Source organism: Monodelphis domestica, chromosome 4 (assembly GCF_027887165.1).
Source record: "Monodelphis domestica isolate mMonDom1 chromosome 4, mMonDom1.pri, whole genome shotgun sequence".
In the NCBI taxonomy this organism is placed as follows: domain Eukaryota; kingdom Metazoa; phylum Chordata; class Mammalia; order Didelphimorphia; family Didelphidae; genus Monodelphis; species Monodelphis domestica.
The window spans coordinates 378,651,169-378,666,150 of NC_077230.1; positions in this window are offsets into that span (position 1 = coordinate 378,651,169).

Sequence of the window (14,982 nt, forward strand, 5' to 3'; positions counted from 1 at the left end):
CCAAACAGTTCCTCATGTTGGGATGACCCCAAACCAAAACATTATTTTGGTGGCTACTTCAAAACTGTAATTCTGCTACAGTTATGATTCGGAATGTAAATCCCTGATATGCATTATGTATTCTCATTGCTACAAATTGAGAACCGCTGCCCTAGAACCTTATAAGAAATACATTGTTCAGTCTTTCAGTCATGTCTGGCTCTGTGACTCAGAAAGACCTGAGTTCAAATTTGGCTTCAGATCCTAGCTGTGTGACCTTCAACAAGTCACTGTTCTTCTCCTCTGTTTGCCGTAATCTGCTGGAGAAGGAAATGGCAAGCGAGTCCAATATTTTTGCCAAGAAAACCTCACAGACGGTAGGCTCCATGGGGTCACAAAGAGGCAGACGCAGCGGAATGACTGAGCAACAAAAACTGATGACATGCTGACTTGGCCTGTCCCCATTCCAGGCTAAAACCTAATCCTAGCCAACGACAGAACCACTCTAGAAGCCGTGGGCTGATGACCCAAGTCTGGTCCCTGACTCCAGCCACACACTGGCTTCTTAAAGCTTTCCGCCCATCAGGCACCCAGCCCAGGGCCAGAGCCGACTCCCCGGTCACCAAGTGGATCCTAAATCCCAACTCCAGCCCTCAGCTGAACCCTGACTCTGCCTATCGCTCAACAGCCCCACTTCCCAAGAAATAGGCAATACACTAACCCCAGCAGCCCACTGCGCCACATCAGCTCACTGACCCCGTAACGCCGGCGGTTGTGCTGTCGTCCAGTTGTCTTTTAGTCGTGTCTGACTCTTCTTGACCCACTTCTGGGGTCATACTGGAATGGTTGGCCGCTTCTTTGTCCAGCTCAATTTACAGATGAGAAAAATGAGGCCAACAAGGTCAAGTGACTTGCCTAGGGTCACACAGCTAGGACACATCTGAGGCTGAATTTGAACTCTTAATCCACCTCAACACTTTGCTGCCCAAGACCCAGCTCCAGCTAGACTTGTTTCTAGCTCTGGACACAGGCTGATCTCCAAAAACTGATGTTTAGACTGAAATCCAACCCTGGCTTATACTGATTCCCTAAAATGTTCCAATTCCATCTACATTGGCCATCATCAGAATTATAATATCAACCCCTGACAGGAGATTAATCCATCTCCCTTACCCCCAATACGGACCACAGAATGAGGAATCTAGATGGACCTAGAACCCCAATCCCAAAGGGAGCCCCTACTTTGAATATACAACACTTTTAACGCTGGTCAGTCTTCAATACAGGACGAGACTTGGTCTGAACCCTAGTCAGGCCATCCTGCCATAATCTAGCCATAGAATAAGATGAGCCAAAGAGCTGTAAAAGGAGGTGCAATTGGGAGGGAAGAGAATAAGTGTTTTTTAAAAAAATTTTGCTTTTTTTTTTTAAACCCTTACTTCCTATCTCAGAATCAATATGGTGTATTGGTTCCAAGGCAGAAGAGTGGTACGGGTGAGGCAATGGGGGTCAAGTGACTTGTCCAGGGTCACACAGCTAGGAGGTATCTGAGGCCAGATTTGAACCCAGGACCTCCCATCTCTAGGCTTGGCTCTCCATCCACTGCACTACCCAGCTGTCCCCTCATTTTGCTTTTATTGTCATATAAAACCCACTTCCATATTGGACATTGTTGTAAGAGCAAAGTCTACATAGCCAAAACCCCCAAATACACTGATGTGAAAGACAACTCCAGCAGTTCTTTCTCTGGAGGTGGAGAGCATCCCCGTCATCAGTCTCTCAGGATTGGCCCAGATCATTGCACTGCTAAGAGCAGCCAAGTTTTCACAGATGATCATCGCCCAATATTACTGCTATTGTGTACAATGTTCTCCCAGTTCTGTTTATTTCCCTCTGCATCAGTTCCTGCAGATCTTTCCAGCTTTTTCTGAAATCCTCTTGCTTATCATTTCTCATAGCACAATAGTATTCCATCACCAACATGTACCACAATTTGTTCAGCCATTCCTCAGCTGATGGCCATCTCCTCAATTTCCAAGTCTTTGCCACCACAAAAAGAGCTGCTATAAATATTTTTGTACAAGTGGGTCCTTTCCCCTTTTTTATTATCTTTTTGGGATAGAGACCCAGTAGTGGTATTGCTGGATCAAAGGGTATGCACAGTTTTATAGCTCTTTGGGCATAGTTCCAAATTGCCTCCCAGAATGGTTGGCTTAATTCACAACTCCACCGACAATGCATTAGTGCTCCAATTTTGCCACATCTCCTCCAACATTAAACTTTCCTTTACTGCCATATTGGCCAATCTGATAGGTATGAAGTGGTAATTCAGTGTTGTTTTAATTCATATTTCTCTAATCAAGAATGATTTAGAACATTTTTTCATATAATTATTAGTGGTTTTAATTTCTTCATCTTTTTTTTTGAATGAATGAGCAAATGAATTGCTCATTCATATCCTTTTACCACTTGTCAAATGGGGAATGCCTCATATTCTTATAAATTTGACTTAATTCCCTATAAATTTGAGAAACTAGACATTTAGCAGAGAAATTTGTTGTTTAAAAAAAAAGAAAACCTTTTTTAGACACTTCCTAGCTATGTGACCATGGGCAAGTCACTTAACCCCCATTCCACATTTCTGCCTTAGAACCAATGCATAGTATTGATTCTAAAACAAAAGGTAAGAGTTTTAAGAAAAAAACATTTTCCCCCTAGCTTGTTGTTTCCCTTCTAATCTTTGTTACATTAGTTTTATTTTTCAAAAGCTTTTTAATTTAACACAATCAAAATTATTCATTTTACATCTTATAAATATTCTCTGTCTCTTGTTTGGTTGCAAATTCTTCCCTTCTCCAAAGATCTGCCAGGCAAACTATTCTCTGTTCCCCTAATTTAGTTATGGCATCACTCTTTATGTCTAAATCATATATCCATTTTGACCTGATCTTGATATTGGGTGTGAGATATTGGTCTATACCTAACTTCTGCCATAAAGTTTTCCAATTTTCCCAATAGTTTTTGTTAAAGAGTGAGTTCTTATTCCAAAAGCTGGGATTTATCAAACACTAGGTTGCTAAGGTAATTTACCCCTGTATATTGTTTATTTAATCTATTTAATTGATCTACCATTTTATTCCTTAGCCAGTACCAGACTGTCTTGATGATTGCTGCTTTATAGTACAGTTTGAGATATGGTAGTGCTAGGCCTCCTTCTTTCACATTTTTTTCTTTAATTCCCTTTATATTCTTGACCTTTTGTTCTTCCTGATGAATTTGTTATTATTTTTTCTAGTTCTATAAAATGATGTTGTAGTTGATAGTTTTGGTACTGAATAAGTAAATTAACTTGGGTAGAACTGTCATTTTTGCAACATTATCTTGGTCTACCCATGAACAATTAATATTTTAGAACTGGCTTTATTTGTGTGAAAAGTGTTTCATAATTGTGTTCATATAATTCCTGTGTTTGTTTTTATGTAATTGGAAATCTTGTGTCTTTGAACTACATTTCCCAGGAGCCCACTGACTTCCTATCATTACATGCTGACATAGACAGGGGATAAATAGGATGGTCTTTTGCGGCTAGCTCTCTTTCCTTCCTGGGTCGGGACACTGGTGGAGTGAACTGTATGAACAGGTACATTAGCCATGGGCATGTGGTTTTATTTTGTTACCTTTTTATTTTGTTACTTCTATTGATTATTAATTAATCTTATAAAATATAATATTTGAAATTATTGCATATTAATATTTTTACACTTGGCAAGTAGATTCCCAGAAATTTTATATTGTTTAGGGTGATTTTCAATGGAGTTTCTCTTTCTATCTCTTGTTGCTAGACTTTGTTGTTTATATATAGAAATACTGATGTTTTTATGTGGATTTATTTTGTATTCTGCAACTTTACTAAGTTATTAATTATTTCTATTAGTTTTTAGTTGATTCTTTAGGATTCTCTAAGTATATCATCATTTCATCTGCCTATTATAATTCCTTCAATTTCTTTTTCTTTACTTATTGCTAAAGCTAATATTTTTAGTACACTATTAAATAATAGTGGTGACAATGGGCTGTACTGCTTCACCCCTGATCTTATTGAGAAGGTTTCTAACTTATTCCCATTGCAGATGGTACCTGCTGATGGTTTTAGGTAGATACTACTTATAATTTTAAGGAATGACCCATCTATCCTATGCTTTCTAGTGTTTGTAATAGGAATGAGTGTTGTATTTTGTCGAAGGCTTTTTCTTTATCTATTGAGATAATCATGTGATATCTATGAGTTTGGTTATTGATATGGTCAATTATGCTGATAATTTTCCTAATATTAAACCAGTCCTGCATTTGTGATGTAAATCCCACCTGGTCATAGTCAATGATCTTTACGATATATTGCTGTAGTGTCTTTGCTAATATCTTATTGTAAAAATTAAAATTAGTCTCAATAATAAAATATTATATTATAGGAGATCATTAGAAATCAAGGAATAAAGAGGATACAAAATAAAGAACACATGTCCATGGCTGATCAACCCATTTAAAATCCCCATGCTTATCTTACCACCACCACTGAATTTGATGTCATCATGCCAAAGAGGCCCAAGAGGACCATCCACTCACTAATATCCTTTGTCTACAGGAAGTACATAAGGACAGGAAATTAGTGGACTCCCAAGAAATGTAGTTCTTTTTTAGGATAACAGGTTTTCAATTATACATTACCCCCTGAGATCCTTGGAAGACTAATCTCTCCAATGGATCTTGTAAACATAACCAACTTTTAAATTACAATAATTTTGGGAAAAAAGAAAAAAGAACAAACCCGTGATTGCTAGACACATTGACAAGAAGCCAGTTAGGGGGCAGTCCCCTTTGGCATAAGGATATACATACAAAACAAATGCATTCAACCACACACCGTTCAAATCACCACATCCCAAAGTTCACTCTGGATCTTCTGGTGTAGTGTGTGGTCTGTGGAGGCATGTTCATGGTGCCTTCTCCAAACAGTTCACTTTCTGGATTCAAAGAGGTATCATGTTTCTTAACCTAAAATTACTCTCAAAAGAATTTAAACTTTGCATTTTAGAATAATAATACATTCCCCTATGAAGAGGGTGTTGAAAAACACAGGGATTACTTAGTGCTGCATGGCTGAGTTATGAGGTATATGAATCAATTGGCAAGAGAAATCAAAAACATCCAAAAAATCCAAATAAAAGAGAAAAAATAACTTCTGGTTGGAATATAGATATCAAAGTCTTATGTGTAAAATTTTTAAGTAAAGGAAAATAAATCTATAACAGGTCCTTGAATCAGGGCTCAATTAAAGTGATTTATGCAATTATGCACATACCCAGACAGTAGCCAGGACTATAGAAAGTTTGCCACATAATGAAAGACAGAATAGGGACTAGATTATAGGAGCCAGGTAGGAGTCAAATTTGAGATACTTGGTAGAATGTGGGACAAGGAAGACCTGCCTTTGACATATGTCAAAACAGCCACAACCTTGAACCCCAAACAAGTTCAAGTCCTCTTGTCTTGGCTCAAAATTTCATCAATACCATTGGGATTGGTTGGTCTCTGTTACCTTGTGCTCGATTGGCACTATGCAGTTTAGCTTTGTGCTTCTTTGGCACTGTGCAATGGCTCTTTTTGTATTCTCTTGTCCTGGAATCAGACAGAATCATTAAGGAAACTCCCATAATTTTTCCCCATAATTTTTTAAACAATCAATGGCATCATTTTTATAGTCTAAAGCTTTTGGGTATGCATTAATATTAGAATAAATGTATTTTAAACTTATATTACTATAAAATAAAAAAAGTTAAAGATAATCTTCTCAATGCTGGTGATGGGCTTCAAATACAAAAAGGAGAGAAAAAATAAAACTGAAATAGTATATTTCAAATGGAAGCAAAACAATAATAAAAATGTTTTAAAAACAAAAAATATATAGCTTACAATTATTGACACACTGTGTCAGCTAGGGAAAGGTAGAACACAAAGGTTTCTCACCCAAAATTGAGATCCTTATCCTTTTCAAACATGGCCATGATCCACTGTTTACAAAGTAACAGTTTTTATAAAGAACAATAGTACAACAGATAATGCACATTCAGGAAGTATCAAATTCCCCAAAGTTATAATAGCACATTTAATGACATTATCAAACAAATGCACTATCATATTTTACATGAGTCTGCTGTATGACATTTAAAGCTAATGGATACTTGTCACAGGTTTTTCAAGTGTAGCAAATCTTTCAACCTTGGTTGAGATAATTAAAAAAAGATAAAACTTAGTTGGGTCTAGAACATTACTAAGAAATCTAGATTGTTATGGTGGAAGTAAATTAAACTGAAGAATTACAAATGAGAGATGCTCTCTCTTGGGAGCCATCCAGGGGTACCATGCCCTGGGGATAAACTTCCAGTTCCTATGGTATGAGACTGTTATGTCCCATCTATTCACATTTTTACAAATGTGGGAGGTGGGGATTTTAATTGTACTTTACTTCAGCTACTAAAATGGACCCTTTACCTCTTGATACAAATAACTCAGAGGTAGGCAAAATGATCAGTCAGAGTCGTTGAAAAAAATTTTTTTAAATCATGTCTAAAGTCCCTTTAAAATCAATTTGAGATATTTGGCTCATTGAATTTATCAAAGATTGTTAACCAGGTTGACGAAGTCCATCCATCATCTGTGTGACAATTTACAAAGCCAAAATGGAAGGAAAAGCTGTTTTATATGGACTTATTCAATAATATTTGTTCAGTATAGTTATAGGGGAAAGGTAACAGAATATATCAGTAGTCAAAGCACAGTAGATTAAACTGATTCAGTGTAACAGAATAACATTGAATACATTAATATATGAACTTAAAACAACAAACTTAAATCTTAAAGCAGACAATCAGCAAAATACAGTAAGATACAGAGACTTTGGATAAAAAAATGAAGTCTGAAAGGCTTTAAAATTTCCACCTCCAGTCTCTTTGAAGATCTTTTCTCTATCTGTCCAGATTCCTTTAGTCAGAACTGTGGTATTTCCCATAGCGAGGGAGAACATGGGTTTGAGGAATCTCAAACTGGATAAATCTTAGAGACTGGGCAGGCCCAAGTGACAAAGGGTTGTAGGGAGATGAATTTCTCCCCTGAATCTCAGGCAAGATAAGTGAAAAGATCAGTGAATGGTAGAATCTATTTGAAATAGGCAAGGTACTTCTCTTTCTTTTTTATTTATTAATTTTAATTTTATTTCATCAATTTAGAACATTATTCTTTGGTTACAAGAATCATATTATTTCCCTCCCTCCCCTCCATCCACCCTTCCCGTAGCTGACACACAATTCCACTGGGTTTTACATATGTCCTTGATCAGAACCTATTTCCATGTTGTTGATGTTTGCACTAGGATGATCATTTAGAGTCTACATTCCCAATCATATCCCCCTCGACACATGTAGTCAAGCAATTGTTTTTCTTTGGTGTTTCTACTCCCACAGTTTTTCCTCTGAATGTGTATAGTCTTCTTTCTCATAGATCCCTCAGAGTTGTTCAGGATCACTGCATTGCCACTAATGAAGAGGTCCATATATTTGATTGTACCACAGTGTATCAGGCTCTGTGTATAGTGTATTCCTGGTTCTGCTCTTTTCACTCTGCATCAATTCCTGGAGGTCGTTCCAGTTCACATGTAATTCCTCCAATTTATTATTCCTTTGAGCACAATAGTATTCCATCACCAACATATACCACAATTTGTTCAGCCATTCCCCAATTGAAGGGCATCCTTCATTTTCCAATTTTTTGCCACCACAAAGAGTGCACATGTCTTTTTCCTTATTATCTCTTTGGGGTACAAACCCAGCAGTGCTATGTCTGGATTAAAGGGCAGAAAGTCTTTTAGCACTCTTTGGGGATAGTTCCAAATTGCCATCCAGAATGGTTGGATCAATTCACATTTCCACCAGCAGTACATTAATGTCCCAACTTTGCCACATCCCCTTCAGCATTCATTACTTCCCTTTGCTGTAATGTTAGCCAATATGCTAGGTGTGAGGTGATAACTCAGAGTTGTTTTGATTTGCATCTCACTGATTATAAGAGATTTAGAACACTTTTTCATGTGCTTATTAATAGTTTTGATTTCTTTAACTGAAAATTGCCTATTCATGTCCCTTGCCCATTTATCAATTGGAGAATGGCTTGATTTTTTGTACAATTGATTTAGCTCTTTATAAATTTGAGTAATTAAACCTTTGTCAGAGGTTTTTGTTATGAAGATTGTTTCCCAATTTGTTGCTTCCCTTCTAATTTTGGTTGCATTGGTTTTGTCTGTACAAAACCTTTTTAATTTAATGTAATCAAAATTATTTATTTTACATTTTGTGATTTTTTCTAACTCTTGCTTGGTCTTAAATTCTTTCCCTTCCCAAAGATCTGACATGTATACTATTCTCTGTTCATCGAATTTACTTATAATTTCCTTCTTTATATTCAGATCATTCACCCATTCTGAATTTTTCTTGGTATAGGGTGTGAGATGTTGATCCAACCAGCAGGAACAAAGTCAGGGCTGGGGCCAAAGCCAGAGCAGGAGCAGGAGCAGGAGCAGGAGCAGGACTAGGAGAAAGCAGGATAGGCAGCAGCAACCAAAGGCAGAAACAAGGAATGAGGAGCACACAAGCACACACACGGGCTCAAGCAGATGGGCAAGAGTCCTCAAACTGAAAACAGCCAGGCTGGTAGGGAGGATGACCAGGCAAAAAGTAGGGAACAAAGAAGTAAGGCAGCAGCTTCAAAATTCTCTTGGAGTCTGTGAGGGTGGGTGGGTGGGTGGGGTGGGCAAAAAGCCTTGGCAGGAGAAACATGGCTTAAAAATTTATCTAGGCTATCTTTAAAAAAATTGAGAATTCTTTTCTCCAAGTGGTTGCCATCAATGTAAAAATTAAATTTAAATCTCAATAATAAAAAAATATTACATTTTAGGAAATTTATTAATGATCATTATAAATCAAGGAATAAAGAAGATACAAAATAAAGACCACATGCCCATGGTTGATCAACCCATTTAAAATCCCCATGCTTAGCTTACCACCCCCCACCACCGAACATGATGTCATCATGCCAAAGAGGCCCAAGAGGACCACCCACTTGCTAATATCCTCTGTCTACAAGTAGTACATAAGGACAGGAAGTCAGTGGGCTCCTGGGAAATGTAGTTCTTTTTTAGGGTAACAGATTTTCAATTATACATTATTTTAAATTTTTACATCTATATTTATTAATTAAATTGGCCTATCATTTTCTTTCTCTGTTTTTGTTCTTCTTGGCTTATGTAACAGCACCATATTTGTTTCATAAAAAAAGAATTTGGTAGGACTCCTCTGACTATTTTCCCAAATAGTTTATGTAGTATTGGTATTAACTGTTCTTCATATGTTTGATAGAATTCACTTGTGAATCCATCTAGCCCTGGGGATTTTTTCTTAGAGAATTCATTGATGGCATATTCAATTTATTTTTCTGAGATGGGATAGTTTAAATATTCTATTTTCTATTTTGTTAATCTGTGCAATTTGTATTTTTGTAATTATTCATCTATTTCACTTACATTGTTAGATTTATTGGCATATAATTGGGCAAAATAGCTCCTAATGATTGCTTTAATTTCCTCTTCATTGGTGGTGAGTTCAACCTTTTCATTTTTGATACTGATTATTTGATTTTCTTTTTTCCTTTTTTAAATCAAATTAACCAATGCTCTGTCTATCTTATTTGTTTTTTTTTCTAGTCTTATTTATTAGTTCAATGGTTCTTTTACTTTCAGTTTTATTAATTTCTCCTTTAATTTTTAGGATTTCCAATTTAATCTTTAATTGAGGATGTCTAATTTGTTCTTTTTCTAGTTGTTTTAGTTATATGCCCACTTTATTGATCTGCATTTTCTCTATTTAATTGATCAAAGTGTTTAGAGATATATAATTCCCCCTAAGTAATGCTTTGGCTGTATCCCATACATTTTGCTATGTTGTCTCCTCATTGTCATTCTCATTAATAAAATTGTTGATTATTTCTATAATTTCTTCTTTGACCCACCCCCTTTTTTAGCATTAGATTATTTATTTTCTAATTAATTTTTTATTTGTCTTTGTTATTGCTCAATAAATTCTCCTCCAGCCTCTTACATTTCCTCTGTGGGTATCATCCTGCCTCAAAACTGTTTCTTATAAACAACATATAGTAGGATTCCGGCTTTTAATCCACTCTGCTATCTGCTTACATTTTATGGGTGAGTTCATCCCATTCATATTCAGGTATGATTACCAACTGTGCATTCCCTTTCATCTTATTTTCTTCTTTTGATCCTGTTATTTTTCCTTTTCACTCTGTCCCTCCTCACCAGTATTTTGCTTTTTATTACCACCCTCATTTCCCCCTCCCTCCTATTACCACCCCTTTCCTACTTCTTTATAGGATAAGACAGCATTCTATACCCTAATGAATGTGGTTATTATTCCCTCTCTGAGCCAGTTATGATGACAGTAAGGTTTAAGCATCGCCTGTCACCACCCTCATACTTCCCTCCACTTTAATAGTTTTTCACATCTCTTTAGGTAAGATAATTTACCCCATACCATGTCTCCCTTTCCTTTTCTTTCAGTGAAATCCTCTTTTTTCACCCCTTGATTTTTTGCATATCATCCTAATCAGCTTACTTCTACTCCCTGTCTATGTACACTCCTAATTGCTTTATTATTGATAAAATTTTTTTAAGAATTATGAATATCCTCTTTCCATATAGGAATACATATAGTTTAACCTTATTGAGTCCCTTCAATTTTCTCTTTCTTATTTACCTTTTTAGACTTCTCTTGATTCTTGTGTTTGGACATCAAATTTTCTGTTTATGTCTTGTCTTTTCATCAGGAATACTTAGGAATCTTCTATTTTATTGAATGACCATTTTTCCCCCCTGAAAGAATATACTCAGTTTTGTTGGATAGGTGATTCTGAATTGAAAACCTAGATCTTTCACCTTCTGGAATATCATAGTCCATGCCTTCTGATCCTTTAATGGGGAGGCTGCTAAGTCCTGTGTAATCCTGACTGTAACTCCATGATATTTGAATTATTTCTTTCTGGCTGTTTGAAGTATTTTTCTCCTTGGTTTCGGGGCTCTTGAATTAGTTACAATATTCCTGGGAGTTGTCATTTGGGGATTTCTTTCTGGAGATGATATGTGAACTCTTTTAATTTCTATTTTACTCTCTTGTTCAAGAATATCAGGGCAGTTTTCTTTGATACTCTTGTATTATGATGTTGAGGCTTTTGTTGTTGTTTTGGTTGTGGTTTTGAGGCTAAGGCACTCTCTTAAATTTCAGTTCTTCCTTGATGCTACCCTTAGCCTTATTTCTGGGTTTCTGCAAGTTTCAATTCTTCCAAGGATGGTGCAATAGGCTATGGGCTTGGAGCTCTGAAAGTCACCTCCCATTGCTGATTCAATCACCCACTGAGACTGCTGATGGCTCAAAGTCTAGCCTCAGGCTTGGGCAGAGGCTTTTGGTCTCACTCTGAGCTTGATCAGATCAGACACACTGTGTACTGCCTTGCCCTGAGGCTCTGCCTTAGGCTTTGGTAAGGACCAGCTAGGTCTGGGCTCCCACCGACCAGCATCCTGGGGTGTCTTTGCTAGGGATTCATGGACCTAGATCTGGGTTTAAACCATCCTGGAGTTCCACACAGATGGCCTCACATTGGAATTTTAGACCTTCCTATAGTTTGCTTGGAACTTTATGAGATATGCATGGGGTTGCACTGCTATTGGTTTAGGCAGGGTCTCAGGGTCTGGATGTTGGTTTAGGCCCAGGTTAAGAAACTGAAACAGTAGGTGTGGAGTGGGATTTGCTATTGGCTTGCTCCTTACTCCTTGATGTAGCCTCTTATTGGTTGTGCTCCCCTCTCACCAGTGACGTAGACCTTTAAAGTGGTTCTCTGCAGGAAAAGTTGCTTCATTCTGTCTCCTTGTTGGTTCTTTCACTCCAATATTCATTTTGTAGTGTTATTTTAAGATTGGTTTGAGAGGTTTCTCATGGTGGTGTGAACTTTGGATTACTCCACCCTACTTAGTCTAACAAAAACAGGAATGTCTACACCCATACTTAAGGATTAAGTATTTAGGAGGATGGCCTGTGACAGACAAGTGCTAGCAAATGACAAATCAGAAACAACTGACAGACTCCTGTGCTGTCCTAAGTCAAGCTTAAGCTACCATTGGTACATGTAAGATGCAGGAAAGTGATATAAAAACTGTCTATATATTTCGCATCACTTCCTTTCTCTGGCCTCTTTGGCAGCGGAGAGGTGGCTGGCGGAGTGTGCTGAGCGTTTCAGCATCTTGGGTAGCGGCTGCTATTGTCCGGGTTTAGTGGTGAGTTTTCCTTGATACCATACTGGAGGAAGCTGAGTATCCTAGTTCAGGTGAGGCATCTTTACTGAGCTCTATTGGAGTTTAGGCTGATTCTTTCTCCTTTACCTTCCAAACACTATCCTCTTAAAAAGCTACTAATCTTCTTCAGGGACCTTGTAGCAGAGGACTTTGAACTCCCCCTGGCACAGGCCAGGTGGGAGAAATCCTACACCTTTTCCCTCTCCCTTCTCCTTAATTCCTTCCCTCTATATTAATTAAACCACCATAAATTAAAAAAACTAACTTGGGTATTTTATTTGGGATATTCCCTGGTGACCAAAAATAATTTAGATTAGGTCACAAACCTAAAATTATCCTTACAGTGGTTTCAGGCTTTCCTTGCTTCTACTTCAGCATCTTGGCTCTGCCTCCTATTTATCACTCTTTACAAATATTATCTCATTTAATTTTCACAGACGACCCTGGGAAGTAGGTGCATTTATTTATTTACCCACATTGGACAGTTGAGGAAACTGAGGCAGATAGAGATGAAGTAACAGCTAGTGTCTAAGGTCAAATATGAACTCAGATCAGGACCAGGGCTCTGTGCCCAATGGCACCACAAGTGGCCTCACTGCACCACTCATGCTACTTCTCACTAACTTGCCCTTAATCCGGGACATGGCAATTTGAACTGGAAAAAAAAAAAAACCTGAGATATACAGCAGACCAAAGATTGACTCCCAAAACAATCCTGGCCATAAACTGAGACTTTATTTCTGGCTGTAGACTGAGCCCCAATTCCTGCTAAACATTAAACTGTAACCCTAGACACCGCTGATTCTTCTATGTCAATGGTTCCCAACATTTGATTCTTCTAAAAACTCCTTTCAATTAAAAAAATGTGTTGTCAACCTCCAGAATAATTAAATATACCATTTATAATATTCTTTGAGATGAATTCATTAAGTGCTTACAATGACTATAATAATAACGTTTGTCCCCAAATAGCTCCAAATTAAAATGTTATAAAATTGTAATTAGAAAACATAAAATTTTATCTTCCTCTAATGATAAAAACTCTAAATATGAAATTATAAAATAATAATGAATATCTTATGTGGGACATTCCATAAAAATAGAAAGCAATCCAGCAAGTCTTCATACGCTTACCATAATCTACAAGATTTCATATAAAATGTCTTTATTTTACAAATTTTGTGGAACATAAATATAATTTTAAGTGAAACGTTATTACTTGGAAGATGTTTAACATTATGTAACAATCATGTAATATAGTAAAGTGAGACACTAATATATGACAAACAGTATATAAACCTAATTTTTATTACTTTTAAAAATTTGAACAAAGACATCAAATATTTGGCTTAACACCAGACAAATGAATCTGGTTCTGTGTCAAATTTATTTCTATATTTTGATTCTTTGACAAAAATAAAATGAAAATGCTTGCTCACACAAATATGTGGTAAGACATGGAAGGGGAATTGATAAGAAATTAATTTTTTTAAACTTTTAGTAACCTAACTAATCAATAAAATAAATAACTAATTGTGATATAAAATTTAATGATAATAATAATGATAGCTAGTATTTATATGTTGTTGTTAAGCCATTTTCCAATTGTGTTTGACTCTTCGGGACCATATTTGGGGTTTTCTTGGCAAAGATATTAGAGTACCACTTCCTTCTTCTTGAGGTTGGGAAGCTGTTGTTCCTGGGCACTCTTTGTCATCACTGTGGAGGTTTTTCCTCTCTTTTCAGTCAGAAATCTGAGTGAGATGGGCAGGCTCTCTGTGTATGGAGCTAAGAAGCAAGGATTTTGCCTGAGGCCAGCTCTGGAGTCTCTGCATCTTCTGCTGTTTGCTGCCCTTCTCTGTGCTATCTCCCTGCATGGGTGCCCATGGTCTGCGCTCGTCAGCCTGCTGCAGTTTCAGCTGTAGCTGCTCTCAGGGGTAGGTCCTCGGTGCTCTCAGTCAGCTGCCAAGGACCCAGAGATACCCCTCACTCACTCTAGAGGTACCCCTCGATCATTCACTGATTCTGGAGCACACTGACTGGCTCTGGCTCTGGCTCTGTCGGTGGGGTGGTTCCCCACCTATCAGCTCGCATTTTGGTGGGAGCTTTTTCACCCCCTTATGCTGTGGAAATGCCCAAATCTCACATACCTTCAGTGCTGTGCCCTACTGTAGAATCCCTTTGTTCCTGTGAATTTGGGTTTGTTTGTTTGGGTTTTTTTGGCTTTTTGAGGTAGTCTGTACCAGAAGGTGGTGGGGAGAGGAATCATCCTGCTTCTAGACTGCCGCCATGTTTACCCTGAAGTCTCAGGAAGTATCTACCACTTCCTTCTTAAGTACATTTTATAGATAAAAAACTGAGATAAATAAGGTTAAATGACTTGTCCAGGGTCATATAGCTAGTAAGTGCCAGAAGCCAGATTTGAATTCAGGAAGATGAGTCTTCCTGATTCCAGACCTGGTGCCCTAGTACTTTACAAGTACAGTAAATAACACTTTAGAAATATCTCATTTTATCTTCACAACAACCTTAGGAGGTGT